General features: G+C 41.0%; 1 pseudogene; it reads left to right on the top strand.

Annotated features, from left to right (window-relative positions):
• Positions 1 to 520: 520 nt before the first annotated feature.
• On the top strand, positions 521 to 1,944 carry LOC147455941 (serine/threonine-protein kinase PCRK1 pseudogene; annotated as a pseudogene).
• Positions 1,945 to 15,401: the final 13,457 nt, after the last annotated feature.

The raw sequence follows: 15,401 nt of genomic DNA, 5'->3' as shown, positions 1-15,401 counted from the left end.
ATTTTGATTGGTTTCCTTTTCCACTCCCAAAAGAAGGTGGTGCCCCAAGTAGTGTGCGTACCTCTTTACGAACATTTTGTGAGGGTAGGCCCATTGGTTTCGGTTTAGAGGCCCCATTTCAAAAAGCTCGCCCTCAGTGTCTCAACTTAATATCATTCCATTTTCAATTTCAAAAATGCCAATTCAAGGCAAGGGGGAAAGAAGAAATTCCATCCCAAAAAATAAAAAAATAGTGTAAAAACCCCAAAAATAAAGCTAATTTTCTAAACTTTCCTCTTGGCAAATTCAAGGAAAGGAATTTTGTATATTCGGAAAAATGATCTTTCCCGAATAGTGCCCGGCTCTCTCATGAGAGAACCTCTCTACCATAGTATACATTGACCATCATGGTACCATTCTGAAAATGTGAATCAATCCAATAATTCCCACTTTTCTTTATGTCAATACTTGATGCATCCTGTCCATCAATCGAGTCTCCATCGGCACGACCCTCCTGTTGCCATCTTCTTTACCAATGTCAATGCCTTCTTCAGAGAATCATATATCACATCATGCTAGCGAGGCTTCACCATCTACTGTTGAATTAGGGACAAGTTCAGATTGTGATAATGATGGGATTATGGCCTATCCTCTAGCCCCAAAGCCCCCAGAGCTTCGATCGGTCTTCACATACAGTGAGTTGTGAACTGCAAGAAGAAATTTTTCTAGGTCACTCTTCTCGGTGAAGGGGGGGTTTGGGTGCTTGTACAGGGTGAACCTTAAGCAGAAAAATCGTAATGGGATGCACATCATTGAAGAGGTTGTCATCAAGCAGTTGAACAAAAACGGACAATAGGGACACAAAGAGTGGCTTTTTGAATTACACTTTCTTGGCATTGTTGAGCATCCCAATGTAGTGAGGCTTGTCGGTTATTGAGCAGAAAATAACAATAGAGGGATGCAACGCTTGTTGGTGTATGAGTTTATGCCCAACAAAAACTTGGAGTATCATCTTTTCCCAAAGGGACCAGCTATAATTTCTTGGGATCATTAGTTGAACATCATGCTAGGTGTTGCTCGAGGATCAGCATACTTGCATGAAGAAATAAATGGGATTCAGGTTATATTTTGTGATTTTCAAAACATCCAATATATTGTTGGACAAGAACTTCACCTCAAAATTATCGGACTTTGGTTTAGTAGGCAAGGTCCGGAGTTGGGAGAGATCCATGTCACGACTATGGTTGTCGGGACACAAGGCTATGCAGCTCTAGAGTATATTACAATAGGCACCTTACATGGAAAAGTGATGTATGGAGTTTTGGTGTGGTGTTGCTTGAAATGCTGGTGGGGATGGAGGTCTGTGGAGCACAATCCGCCCAAAAACTCTCTGTCTCTCTCTCTCTCTCTCTCTCTCTCTCTCTCTCTCTCTCTCTCTCTCTCTCTCTCTCTCTCTCTCTCTCTCTCTCTCTCTCTCTATCTATGTGTCTCTCTGTCTCAAGGAATAACACCCAGTCGGTGCCCTATATATATTGTTTTGCGGGCTCACTGGGCATCTGGGGTTTCCCGATGGGTCCCCAAGGAAAACATTAAATCTCGGCGGGCCCGCACGGAGAACTGCATAGCCCGACGGGCTTTTTGTGGGTTTCCAGGTGGCTCTTAATCGGCTTGTTTGTGATCATGTTAAGGGTGATTATGTAAATGCAATAAGACCTTGTGATCACACAAATGTATTGGTAATTACGTAAATATTAAATCCATGGTTGGAGCAAAGCGAGCTTTTTTTAAAATGCTTAGTTGAGCAAAAATCTGGAAAAAGCTCCCTCATTGAATCGACCATTTGACAATTGTGCATCCTGAAAGCGATATATTTTCAAGAATTATTTTGAAAACACGCTCTTTTACTTCGATGTAACATTTGTCCAAGAGATCATTTCATCTCATGTGATACATGTTAGAAAATAAGACGTAGCTAAATAGACTTTTGAGTAGATTACTTAATGGAGAGAGATAGATTTCACACACAAGAGATTATAGAGTAGAGAGAGAGAGAGAGTACACACGATATACGTGGTTCACCTAATGTGGGCTACGTCCACGGGAAAGCAACCACTCAATGGCTTTAGCACTTCAAAAGAAGAAGTAGTTTACAAAGGGATTAAACCCTTGATAGAGCTCCCGCCTTGCTTCACTCTCACCACCTCACACTCACCTTGTTGCATCAATTTCACACTATGAAATGTGTGTAGAAATGGCCTCCTTTTATAGGCCAAAAGGGCTGCCCTCTCTTATGAGAGACAGCTATGTGTAGTCGCCCTTGTGCGAATAAGTCCAAATCGGACCCTCCAATCCGCCCATGTGTGGCCCCCCTTGAGAAGACAAGTCCGCTTTTGAATTCGGTTACCGGCCACCGGCCATTGACTTCCGACCACCGGCCATCGGCCATTGACTACCGGCCACCGGCCAACCGACCGGTTGATTTCCGACCACTTTTCGGCCGTCGTCCGGCCATAATATTCCGGCGAAAAAAAGTCTCGGGGGCCTCCGCCCCTGAGGCCTCTAAAGTTGCCTCTGATTCTTGTCCGTGAAAATTTTGGTTTCCGGTGATTGATTTTTCTTCACGCACGATGGCTTCTCCTCATAATGGGGGCCTTACAAATGTGCGCTTTTACCACAGAAAATTACAAGGGTAAATCAGGCTCCATACTTAACAATCTCCCACTTCGAGACGGATCTCCAAACCAAACCTGTGACTGCTTTCCATTCTGGCTTCTTATCCTTGAATGCTGATTGAAGATGAGCAAAAGCTCAACTTCTCCTTGTTGACCACCTTTGTAAACATGTCTGCAGGATTTTCACTTGTATGCACCTTTCCTAGCTTTAGCTGTCCCTCTTCCAAAAGAGTGCGTATGAAGTGATATCTCACCTCAATGCGCTTTGTCCTTGAATGAAAGGCTGAGTTCTTTGCAAGATGGATAGCGCTTTGGCTATCACTGTACAAGACACAATTGTCTTGTTTGAATCCAAGCTCTTCTAAGAATCTGTGAAGCCACAGAATTTCTTTGCTTGCCTCCGTCATTGCTACATACTCTGCTTCCGTGGTAGAAAGTGAAACCACTTTCTGCAGCTTTGAAGCCCAGCTTACTGCTGTGCCTCCAACCGTGAACACATAGCCAGTAGTGCTCCTTCGAGTATCTTTGTCACCTGCCATATCTGCATCAGCATACCCTTCTAGAAAAATATCAGTTCCTCCAAAATACAAAGCATTTGTTGTTGTCCCTTTTAGATACCTAAGTATCCACTTCACAGCTTGCCAATGCTCTTTACCTGGGTTGTCCATGAACCTACTCACAACTCCCACTGCATGTGCAATGTTTGGCCTTGTCCAGACCATAGCATACATTAGAGAACCTACCGGTGCAGCATATGGAACTTTAGACATATAGGCTATCTCCTCTTGTGTCTTTGGACACATATCCTTCGTTAGTTTAAAATGACCAGCCAAAGGTGTAGAAACTGGTTTTGCATTTTGCATTGCAAACCTTTCTAGTACCTTCTTGATGTAATCTTCTTGAGATAGCTTTATTGTCTTCTTCGTCCTGTCCCTTGATATTTTCATACCAAGTATCCTCTTTGCAGCACCTAAATCTTTCATTGAAAAAGATTTGGACAGCTCCTCTTTTAGGTCTTTGATGTCCGGCATGTTAGCACTTGCAATCAACATGTCATCAACATACAACATTAGGATGATGAATTTCCCATCTCCCAAATTATTCGTGTAGACGCAGTGATCCGAGTTGCATCTTGTGAATCCATGATCCAACATCCATCGATCAAACTTCAAGTACCATTGTCTTGATGCTTGCTTTAAACCATACAAGCTCTTCTTTAATCTGCAAACCATTTTCTCCTTACCTTTTACTTCATACCCCTTTGGTTGAAGCATGTAGATTTCCTCCTCTAAGTCACTGTGAGGGAATGCCGTATTTACATCCATTTGCTCGAGATTTAGATCATGAGCAGCCACAAAGGCTTAAGACAAGCCTAATTGAGTTCATTTTTACAACAGGAGAAAATATTTCATTGAAGTCAATACCTTTCTTTTGAGAAAAACCTTTTACCACAAGCCTAGACTTGTACCTTTTCTTCCCACCTTCTTCTTCCTTCAGCTTGTACACCCATTTGTTTTGAAGTGCCCGCTTACCTTTAGGCAACTCAACCAACTCCCATGTTTGGTTGCGATGTAATGAGTCCATCTCCACTTGCATGCTCTTCGTCCATTGTTCTTTGGATTCATGTTGCATAGCTTCTTCGTATGATTCCGGCTCTCCAAAATCTGAGATCAAGAGATGGTTGAAGGAAGGAACAAACCTTTCTGGAGGTCTACTTTCTCTTGTAGATCTTCGGGGAATAGGTTGAGACTCCTCATTTGGTTGACGTTGTTGCACATTGTCACCGTTTGCAGTTCTTGAGTCTTCACCATCCTCAAGCTCCATGTACTCATCACCTGTTTCTTTTGTTTGTTTTCTTTCCAAGTAATCTTTGTACATATTTTGTTCGTTAAAAATTACATCCCTACTCCTTAAGATTTTACCATCTTCAGGATTCCATAGGAGATACCCAAAGTCTCCTTCTCCATAGCCAATGAAGAAACACTTTTTGGACTTTGCATCTAGCTTTGATCTTAGGCTTCTATCTATGTGCATGAAAGCCTCACACCCAAACACTTTGAGAAATGCATAATTCACCGGTTTACCTGTCCATGCCTCTTCTGGAACTCCCCCATCCAATGCAGTTGAGGGTGACCGATTGATTAAGTACACAGACGTACTTACAGCTTCCGCCCAAAGCTCAAGCAGTAGGCCTGCATGTAGCCGCATGCTTTGTGCTCATTCCATGATTGTCCTGTTCATCCTTTCCGAAATCCCATTTTGTTGAGGTGTCCTTGGGGTTGTCCTTTGCCTCCGAATGCCATTGCTAGCACAAAAGCTTTCAAAAGCTTAGCTGCAATATTCACCTCCATTGTCGGATCTGAGGCATTTAACCTTGGTACCTGTTTCATTTTCCACAAAGGCTTTCCACCTTTGAAATATGGAAAATACATCGGATTTATTCTTCATGACATAAACCCATGTTTTTCTACTCGCATCGTCTATGAATGTTACATAGTACAATGAGCCACCAAGTGATGGTGTACTTGCAAGACCCCAAACATCAGAATGAACAAACTCAAGTTTTTTATTTTTTCTTTCATTTCTTGATTTTTGAAATTTTACCCTCTTTTGTTTACCATAAACACAATCTTCACAGAACTCTAAGTCCACTTCTTTCAAACCTGGTAGAAGCTTCTTTGTTTGAAGGATTTGCATTCCTTTGGCACTCATATGCCCAAGTCGGTAGTGCCACACCGCACTGTCAACTTCTGTTGTTGCTGCACAAGCTGAAGGTTGTGTGCTAACAGTACACAAGTAAAGTGTACCGACTTTTTCTCCCTTGGGAACCACCAAAGATCCCTTTGAGATCTTCCACCGTTCGTTTCCGAATGCAATGTTGTGACCTTCATCGTCCAATTGTCCTGTAGAGATCAAATTTTTGCGGAGAGAAGGAACATGCCTAACATCTTTAAGCTTCCATTCATTTCCGTTAGCAGTTTTGACAAAAACTGTACCTTTGCCGACAATCTTACAAGATTCATCATCTCCCAAGTATACATACCCAAAATTACCTTTGGTGTAGTCTTGGAAATGTTGCTTGTGTGGTGTCGCATGGAATGAAGCCCCGGAATCTACTATCCAGGAATTAGACACATTGTCTAATGAGAGAATTAGAGCATCTTGCTATACTTTACCTGCCACATTGGCCTCCGATGTTGGCTTGTTGTCTTGAGACTCTGTCTCCTTCTTCTTCTTGGACCAGCAATCCTTCTTGACGTGGCCCTTCTTGCCGCAGTTCCAACATTCAAGAACTGACTTTGTGCGTGACTTGCTCCCCCTTGAGCGATCACGACCCTTTTGGTTTTTGAACCTCTCCTTAGGCCTTCCTCTTGTTTCCACTGATAGTGCAGCACTTGATGATTCTCCTGTGCTTCTCCTTCGCATTTCTTCGCTTAGGAGAACACCCACAACATCATCAAACTTAAGAGTATTTGTGCCAGAGATAGAATTACTTACAGCCATCACAAGGTTGTCCCAACTATCCGGTAGAGATGATAGTATAAGGAGAGCTCGCGCTTCGTCATCGAAATTGATTTTCACTGATCGAAGTTGACTTATGTTTGTGTTAAAGTCATTTAGGTGTTCTGCAACTGAACCATTCTCTGCCATCTTTAGATTGAACAAGCGCTTCATAAGAAATACCTTATTGGATGCCATTGGTTTCTCGTAGAAGTCGTCAAGTGACTTCATCAAGTCCTCCGTGGTCTTCATCTCCGACACATTGAAGGCCACCATTGACGCCAAGCTTAACCGGATTGTTCCCAGTGCCTTTCGATCAAGGACAATCCATGCTTCATCTGCCATTGTTGCGGGCTTCTTCGCAAGACCGCTTAGTGGCAAATAGAGGTGCTTCTGGTAGAGATAGTCTTCAATCTGCATCTTCCAATGTTGGTAGTTTTTGCCGTTGAACTTCTCAATCTTGAGCTTCCCTTCCTCCGCCATAACTCCCACTCAATTCAAGGAATCCTTTCCTTGAGATAATTTAGCTACGAGCAAACCTTGCTCTGATACCAGTTGTTAGAAAATAAGACGTAGCTAAATAGACTTTTGAGTAGATTACTTAATGGAGAGAGATAGATTTCACACACAAGAGATTATAGAGTAGAGACAGAGAGAGAGAGAGAGAGAGAGAGTACACACGATATACGTGGTTCACCCAATGTGGGCTACGTCCACGGGAAAGCAACCACTCAATGGCTTTAGCACTTCAAAAGAAGAAGTAGTTTACAAAGGGATTAAACCCTTGATAGAGCTCCCGCCTTGCTTCACTCTCACCACCTCACACTCACCTTGTTGCATCACTTTCACACTATGAAATGTGTGTAGAAATGGCCTCCTTTTATAGGCCAAAAGGGCTGCCCTCTCTTATGAGAGATAGCCATGTGTAGCCGCCCTTGTGCGAATAAGTGCAAATCGGACCCTCCAATCCGCCCAGAAGACAAGTCCGCTTTTGAATTCGGTTACCAGCCACCGGCCATTGACTTCCGACCACCGACCAACCGATCGGTTGATTTCCGACCACTTTCCGGCCGTCATCCGGCCATAATATTTCGGCGAAAAAAAAGTCTCGGGGGTCTCCGCCTCCGAGGCCTCTAAAGTTGCCTCTGATTCTTGTCCGTGAAAATTTTGGTTTCCGGTGATTGATTTTCCTTCACACACGATGGCTTCTCCTCATAATGGGGGCCTTACAAATGTGCGCTTTTACCACAGAAAATTACAAGGGTAAATCAGGCTCCATACTTAACAATACAAAGGGGGCAAAATCTAGGACGGAACTCACCGAGTTTCTTCCATGCATGTTTCCAATGATAGCTATCAACCATGATAATGCATTCCCAATGAAAAAATTTGCTTTTGCAAGTGCATATTGTGCTTCTTCTAATACCTGCATTCAAAATCTCTGATGCAATGATCTTTGACGCATTTGCCCAAGGCCACCCTCATTGTGGTGCTTAAAAGAAACACTGCTTGATCTCCTTGCCCATGTTGTTGAGTAGTGTTGGTTGGTATCACCATAGGATTATCACGTTTGGTATTTAACTCTAGTTGCTCTTGACATGCATCCATAACAAATTTATGTACCCACTATCTCTTGCCACCCTTTTTGAGAATCTCTTCTCTCAAATTCTTTGCAATTGTAGGCACCTAAGGATGATCACATGTGCGACAATTCTTTGTAAGGCTACCCAAAAAATCGTCCTTAATACATGGAGCTTCGCCTGATTTTGTAGTGTAGCAAAATTTACATTGCCACTCCATATATTGATCGTATATGTTGTGAGCAAACTCCCAATGTTTGTTGGGGGATTTTATTTTCTTTCCTAACTTCATACCACTTGTGCCGGCATTTTTTCATTGCTTGAATTTAATGCCAAAGGCATAAAAATGAGATATTCAATTATAAAAATAATACTCTACTTTTCAATATATATTAAAATTAAAAATCCGCATTGAGAAAGCAATCAAATTTATAAATTGTGTGATTTGCAATGCACTCTTGTCAATCCACATATATTGTGAACAAATTTACGTATTGCAATGCACTCTCTATTTGACATTATGCATACAACAAAGCTATGAATTTTTCATTTGCAATTACAAACATAAGGACTAGTTTTACACCCTCTGCAATTTGCAAACAAGAAGACACCTCAAAAACTTCACATTGTTCATATCTATATAAAGGTTAGGGTTTTCTAAATTTGCTCAATTATTTTCACATGCAACAAAGACTAATCAACTTATACATTGGAACGATGATAATTACTTGCAAAATGCAAACAAAAGCAATAATATCTATGATTTCAATCTCATGCTCCAACAATCTTTCACAATATACAATGAACTCTCTATCTAAGCCAAATCATATAGCAAGACTATGAAATCTTATGAAAGCTATTTTCACATAATTAAGGATTATAGCTCTCATATTGTGTAGTGACAAACAATGTACATCAATTAAAACCTATAACAGTGTGAAGTGTAATACTTCAAGGATCTTTATATACCCAATAAGTACACTAGTATAGAGCATCCAACCCTTGACTATCAACTCATTAGTTAAATATGATCATCTTTTAAAACCAACTTTAGCGCCTTTATGGACTAGTGGCTTCGTCGCAATAAGCATGACTCTTCAAAGATTCAATTTGTTTGGCATTGTATCTTTGCCTTTGGTCAAGAATTTAAATTTTTCTAGAAGTGGTTACCATACTAAGAATAACGTTCGGCCTAAAAAAAGGACCTGTGAATCTGTAAGCTTATCTTAATTCACGAGGAGAAATAAGTGTACCGGGCGCTAGGATACACTCCCCAAAGATTTTCCTAGTCAAAATGCTAAAGATAGTAGAGTTTTTACTATATACAGCTAAGCCCACCGGGAAAATAAAAAAGCTCGGTGGGGTTATCGACTCTAGTGGTTTTTGCAAGTTACCATGAGAGTCATGTTAATACTTAATGTAATCACGTCTTATCTATGTGTGATCACTCAGGTTATTATCGTAATCACGTGCTCGTGATTACATCAGTGAAATCCATGAAGGGGAGGGGAAGGGGGGGATGGGAAAGTATTGCAGCTTGCATACGAGGGAAGTGGGAGGGAATAGAGAGAGAGGCAATAGATGCAGATGCAAGTTGAGAGGATGGTGAGGGGGAGCTCTAGAGAAAAGAGCGAATCTAGGTAGTCTAAGTGTGGTAGGTTTCTTTTTTCCATTGCTTTTAAATAAAAGATAAAAAAGTTTTCCTACACCCCTCATGGATATGGTTGCCTCTCCCATTGCATGGAGTAGTGGAGGCACAACCAGTTGCAAACTCTGAAGGGCATGTAGGTTGTTGTTGTTGTTGTTGTTGTTGTTGTTGTTGTGTGTGTGTGTGTGTGTGTGTGTGTAGATGTTTAAATCTTAACTAATAAGACATAATTGAATTTTCACATTCAAAAGACAGCTGGCCAAGAAAAAAAGAACTGATATGTACAAAAATAACTCAGTATTAGAATTATTTAGGTACAATGATTGTAAGAAAGAGATCCTCTTTCAGTAAGACTAGAAGTATAAGAACTTCCCCGTTCCTCAGTGAGTAATTCATTACAGAAAGGTTGCTTGCCAAAGAAAAGAAAGCCACCCAAGATAAGATAGAGTCCTTACCTGCATCCATCCAAACAAGACAACAATTCTGTTAGCCTTGGATGTGTTTTACAGGTATCAATGGACTATATCAGTTGTTATCCATGTCCATCTTATAGGTTTTAATTACTTTAGACAAGTTAGTTTATTCATTTGGTATGTTAGCAATTTTTTATTACTTTATAGACTATGGTGAAGTCCATCAAAAGTAAAACCAAGAGCCACCGCTCAGTGGCTATGCATAAAGAAGCAACCATATACTTACCTTTACAATCAGTAGAACCCATGGTACCAAAGGTACTTTTTTAGGTAAAGAGATGTGAAATCCGACATCTTTTTGTCAACCAGAGGTTATGGATGATGGTGGTGATTACCTCGTTTTTTTTTACCAATAAGACAACAATGTAATTAGTTAAGAGAGTAGCAAGACTCCCCCCCTTTTTTTTGAAACCTCGTCATTTTTTTGCCAAAAGTTTGGAAGCTATACCCAAGCCAAAACATCCTCGGCTATATACTTACCTTCTTATCAAAAAGTCATTGTCGATTATCAAGAACAGTAGTGTCTGGCCATACCAACCATAGCCTTATTCCCAAAGCCAAAAGAATGATCTACTGTATACTTACCTTCACAAAATGCCAGGTTATCACAATATGTAGTGTTCGGCCTAATATGGGCTCCCAATTATGATAAGCAACCAGTTAATCACAAAAAAAGAACCCACTATTTTTCGAAACCTGTCAAATAATTAGATACCTTTAGCTTTTTAGAAAAAACCAGTAACCACATCACTGTGAACCAACTGTTCATTTTCGCCAGAATCAGAGCCAAGTGGCCCATTGGCCATCTCCCCTTGTAGCCACTATTTATGCAGTCGGTGACACAGTAACAACCCGCGTTTTAATACATGTCCAACTGTAGCCTGAACGGCCATCAAGCCACCCATCATACTCACCACCATATACCCACATACACATACTGCCATACATACAAAACGTTTTATGTGGAGGTGAAGTTCTGCAGCGGTCAATTTTCTGCGCCCTTGGAGGCCACCCCCATTTTTTAATGCAGACAATCATGGATGAACATTTTTTATGCATAAGAGACCCATGGCCAGCCTTAATGTCTAGGCTTTCATCAGAAAAAAAGCCAGTCAAGCTTATAAGTTTCTCAACCTGCAACCATTTACAAGACTCGACAGAGCCTACAGTACGCCACAGAAGTGACCTAACCAGTCCGAGGTCCAGGGCAGTTTTTATACAAGGCAGGGATGCTCCATTCCTAGTTTTACCATGTCAAGTCCTTTGAAAAAATTACCATTTGCACAATTTTTGCAAGAATACCATAGCCAAACAACCTACGTAGTATGCATGCTTTTATCAAGAAAAAGGTAGGACTACCTTCTTTAAAACCTTTAGTATGAGCAAAAATGGTGCAATAAAATAGTAAACTCAGCTGAGCTAGGATTGAACACCTGAGTCACCTCCGAGGAGAGCTCCATTCTCCTTGGTAGTAGAAAGCAGACAGGAGGTTTTTTCACAAAAATAACTCAACACACCCACAATAGCTAAGTGAGGGGCAGAGATGCGCCCTCACATGTTTTTATAGCAGGAGGAGGCAAGTCTTGCCCGTGTGCAGTGTCACGGTATCGAGAGAAGAAGGCCATGCTCCACCATGAGTATGAGATACAACATCGAGCAGCATGCCCAAGGCTTTCAATGGGGATCGACATTCAGGAGGGAGGAAGGAAGGCCGCCTACACTACTCCTTGAGAGTAGTAGACATTGATCACGCTCGACAGATCATCATCATTCAATAGAGGGCTTGGCCCCCGGTAGTAGCGGTCAAATAAAAAATTAAGCTTTAGACCTAGTATGGTCCAGGCAGAAAGAGCCCCTACAAAAAAGGGGGGGGGGTTGTTTTGTTTTTCTTTTTGGAAGTTTCTTTGAATAGATATCACTAATGAACAGTATACAAGTGTGTGTGTGTGTGTGTGTGTGTGTGTGTGTGTGTGTGTGAGAGAGAGAGAGAGAGAGAGAGAGAGAGAGAGAGAGAGAGAGAGAGAGAGAGAGTTTGTTCCTATGTTTGTATGTGTGTGCATTTAAATACCAAACGAGTGAGAGAGAGCAAGTGAGTTGCTCGGTAGGCAATTAGTGGGTGAAACAAGAAATGACGTTTGAGAATGGTGGATGCAAGGGTTTGTTGGGGAGTTGGAAGGGCTAAAGTGGTTGTCACTGAGTAGGACGGGTACTATTGTTGCCTTTTCATGCGATTCAAGGGTGATTAGTGACGATGGACCTTAGCCAATATCACTTCTAGTGGTGTTGATGATGGTGCAACAACGGTGTGAGGGGGCATATCAGGGTGTTGTGACAACTAGCAGTCGAGAAAACCTTCACGACATATGATGACGACAATTTTGCTGACGTTAACATCATGTAAGGGTGGATACCAACATTGGTGACCCATGCTGCTGGATGCGCAACATGATGTTGTCGGATCACAAAGGTGATGCTCACTTTGGTGTCATTTCTGCTTCAACCAACCCTGCCAGTCTATCGAATCCATCTCACATGGTTAGCTTCACTAGTACAGATTCGTGTGTAGCTTGTAGCGGTTCATCAACTAGTGTTGCTCCAAGATGTAATTAACACACTTTTTGGGATTTAATACAAAAATATGCAATGTCTACTCAGGTCATTTCCCATTGCTCCAGATCGCTTGGAAATTTTATAGAGAAAATTTTGCTAAAGGATTCTAGCAAGAGTCTCTTGGGATTGTTTTCCTACTACCGTGCATTTGAAGGACTCACCAGAGAGACCTTTGTCATCTCTTGGGCTTGTTTTCCATGGCAACAAATCACCTAAGTGTGGTAAGTTAGTAGAAATCTAGCAAATATCAATCCATGAGTACTTGTTGAGCACATTGATTGGGATTACCTACTAAGTAGCCAGTTGAAATCAAGATCTGTCAAATAGATCTTGGAAGTCCTTTGGGATTCTTCCTACCACATCAAAATTCTCTTCATTTTCTCCTAAGATATCCTACATAACTTGTATCTGGTCACACTTGACTATTCTTTTACATAATCTTACAAGCTAACATTAATACTCTTTGTGAAGGAGCCATCTCTTTAGAAGAAATTACTCTTAAGGTACTCATTTTTGCTCCAACCAGGCAAAATCTACTAACAAATTCCTTCCTCTTCCCAAAACTTACAACGCAAGTTATTCATGTAGATTAGTTTAAAGTACAAAGTGTTTCTTATCCCTCTTATGCATCACAACAACACAAAGCCTTTCTTACACTATTGATGCATTTGTGCATCTACTTCAATAATTAATTGAAAAACTTAGAAGAATTTTTTTTCTGTAGCCACGATATATTGAATCGGAATGTAAGATGCGCTCTCATACCACTGCAAGAGGCAAAAGCACAAGGACACACAAATAACATGCAACAAGCAATAAAGACATTGAATTTTCATACTTGATGAATGACATGCACATAATCAAAGCTATGCACAATCACACACACACACACACACATAGAGAGAGAGAGAGAGAGAGAGAGAGGAGAAGAGCACGTGCAAGTGCACCTCCTATAGCAAAGTGCTACATAGGCACAGAGAGAGGAGGGGTGAGAAAAGAGATGAGAGAAGAGAAGGACACAGATCATTAGGTGCAATCTCTCCTCATGCAAGAGGAGTGCAAGAGTGAGTATTGTTCTCTTGCACATATTTATTTATAGATTTCTTCAATGCTCAAAATAATTGCAAACTATCCTCTTGGACATAAATTGACCATTGCTCATAAAAGAGATCTTTAATAATAAAATACCCATAAACTTGCTATCCTTTTGCATGATCCATAATTCATTATGCTTTTGCCACCGATCAGCTATAATAATTAAGTATTTATCAAATTCCATTACAGTCATTGACGACATTAACCTTATGTGAGGACAGATACATATGTTGCAAATATCTTCACCGAGGCCCTGTGAGCAGAGTAGCTGAGGCGATTTTGAGCTATGCTTGGAGTACAAGAGAGCTTGAGGGGGAGTGCTAAGATATCAAGCTCAACACATTGTACGTCATACTTGGCATCGAAGTAGGCAAAACATATCAAGTAGCGGATCTTTTTAGAACCTACATCGTTATCCATAGAACTTGTAGCCATAAAACCCGGTCTTACATTATAACCATGCACAATGTTGAAATGCCCTTTTCAACAAGGACATGATTCATCATATATGCCCAAAATAGGTAGTTGTCCCCGTCTAGTTTGTCCTCGAGACACAGCATGCAAAAAACATCATTGTTGTCAGCTATGGCAGTGATTGTAACTGACTCAAAAGTTAACTATATAGAGGAAAGCTGCAAAAACCAAGTTGCACTATATAGTACAACCCACAAGATAGTAAAACATTCACCTATTTTGCAAAAAAATGATTTGTCAAGAAACATACATAAAAGGATGAAATTGCCTACACCTGCATAGTACTGCCAATAGTGGTAGTGGCTCAAAATTCTGGTGTTACATAGCTCTATTACCATATACATGTGGTAATGATGTGTGTGAATACACTTAGGACCATCGAGGCGTTTTTCCCCTCACTAGGAGGTTTTTCCCTCGTGCAATGTATATACACCCATCATTCTAGGGCTATCTATCTTTCCATTGCACACTAAGTAATACACTCTCTGTTGTGTGCCTTGAGCTTCCTTTGTCTTATCCAAGATGTGTGTGTTTTCTTGCAACCCTAATTCCAACAATTGGTATCAGAGCAGGTTGCGTCCTCTCGGGCTTAGTCACCAGCAGCTCCAGCACACACCTACTCACTTTCTTCGATTTTAGTGAGCTTTGGCAAGCGTTTGAAGGTCAACAAAAAAATTCGTGTGAGCGCAAAGAGCTTAGTCTGCTCAGATTGTTTATTCGGGCTCATTTTGACCTTCGTTTCCACTACATACTACTACACAAGCTATTTTGTCATTTTGTGAAAAATTTCTATCACTGTTGTTTTTTGCATTACAGGTCCCTTCTTACATTCTTCTATGGTTTGTGCTATATAGCACGTGTTGTTCCCGCTTCTTTTCTTCTTTTTTCGAGTAGTTTTCACATCAGGTGCAATATTTACCATGGTTGACAACAACATAGATGTGTTCAAGATGTTTGCTGTTGAGGACAGAGTGGATGGGGACAATTACCCTATGTGGGCTTATAGGATGCAACATATTCTTGTGTCGAAGAGCGTTTAGAATATTGTGCAGGGCATTGATGTATGTCTTGGTTCTGAGGATGTAGACGATGTTGAGGATGTTGCAGGTCTTGCTGCAAGGATTGCCGTTGTTAGAGTTGTTTTGCCTATAACTGAGCAGGCTCATTGGGGTGTAAAAGATACGCAAGCTCATGCATTGATTGCGTTGTCTGTGAAGAGCACTATTACTCCCCACATTTGTTCAACAAAACCTACCAAACAAGCTTGGGATATTTTGGTTGGTCTTTATGCAAGTCGCAACGAGGCTAAAATTGCATTGATGCGTAAAGAGTTGGAATCAAAGATTACGCATGAGGAAGATGATATGGA

The sequence above is a fragment of the Adiantum capillus-veneris genome, chromosome 6, assembly GCF_014529385.1.
Source record: "Adiantum capillus-veneris isolate H3 chromosome 6, ASM1452938v2, whole genome shotgun sequence".
Lineage (NCBI taxonomy): Eukaryota > Viridiplantae > Streptophyta > Polypodiopsida > Polypodiales > Pteridaceae > Adiantum > Adiantum capillus-veneris.
This window is presented reverse-complemented; position numbering and strand designations above follow the sequence as displayed.